We start from the raw sequence: 1,391 nt of genomic DNA, 5'->3' as shown, positions 1-1,391 counted from the left end.
AAAAAAAAAAAAAAAAAAACTCTTCAGTGAGCGAAAACCAAAAAGGGGTCAACTGTTGGCTACTAGAAAATCTAAACCACATTCCAAACGTCTTAGAGGTTTGGTTTCTTATTTTCAATTGTTCTTATAATTTGCATCCAACAGAGTATCTGACGTCTCAGTCAGAATGAAACTAGTCCACCAAATGGAATTGAATCTTGCTTTCTTTACTTTGAAACCGCCAGCAGGGAAACCTAGACTATCAACTCTCGAAGGGGCCAACAAATGGAGATTAACAGTATTGGGAAAAGTGAATCTATTGAAAATTAATTTTAGTCCAAAATTGAAATATCATGCTAGCTTCCTCATGAATGTGCATAAAATTCTTCATCGCAGACACAGGATTCAATTGTACGAACATTCGTTAGCCTAAAAAGTGTAAACAAGATTGACCTGAACTGCATAAATTCCTTGATACACTGTACCTCATGACATATAGATGCAGCATTCTTAGGTATTGAAATTTTAATGGATTAGCACTTGTGTTACCAATCTTTTCAGTCCAGGCATAATGTGCCTGGAAGAACACAGAATTCATCGAGAAGATCAATTCACTTTCTCTCGCATGATTTTTCTCGAGTTAGTGTGAGCATGAAAACAAGTTTCTTCGAATCAATCTCGTAAGTTCAGAGCAATAACAAATTCTCCTTTCGTAATACCACTAAGACATCGACAACAGTTTTTAAGGTCAAGTAAAACACAAATCATTCTAACATCAGGAAGATACAGTAAACGTCGACTGCAAAAGAAGACTTACAAACAGCAACCAAGCACTCAGTTTCAAGACAACATCGAAAGGATTCAAACCACTGAAGAGCAACAGAAATGAGTAAGTACCTCCAGGAAGAGCAGCGACGAACAGTAAAGGAAAAGGCGCGAGAGAGTACAAACGCGTCTCCGTCGTCTCCGTCGTCTCCGTCGTCTCCCTCATTTCCACCAAATCGCCGAACTCGCGGTCCCGAGCAAAAGAGGGATTGAACCGAACCTTTCTCCTTCCAGTCACAGGGGAAGCCAAAGAGAAAGAAGAATCGCGAGGGACCTTGGAAAAATTTGGCAACAAAATGGGGAATGAAGTGGAAGAGAATGGGGGTAATACATTGGTCAAGCACATGTAAGAAGAAGAAGAAAAAGAAGCTCCAGTTAGCGTAGCCATGGAGAGAGATAACGATGCTTGGAGCGTGGCTTATGGCTGCAGAGAAACGGAGATTGGATTTTGAATGAAAGAGAGAGATGACTGAAAAAGTGTAGAAGAAATGGAGGGAAAGGTCCAGAAAGAGACACGCTCCTACTGCTCAACATTCTAGGTGGTGGACCCAATATTTTATTAGTAGGGACTTCAATTTTCATCTCTT

The sequence above is a fragment of the Cucurbita pepo genome, unplaced genomic scaffold, assembly GCF_002806865.2.
Source record: "Cucurbita pepo subsp. pepo cultivar mu-cu-16 unplaced genomic scaffold, ASM280686v2 Cp4.1_scaffold001437, whole genome shotgun sequence".
NCBI lineage: Eukaryota > Viridiplantae > Streptophyta > Magnoliopsida > Cucurbitales > Cucurbitaceae > Cucurbita > Cucurbita pepo.
The sequence above is the reverse complement of the archived record's forward strand: the minus strand, read 5'-3'. Positions refer to the sequence as shown.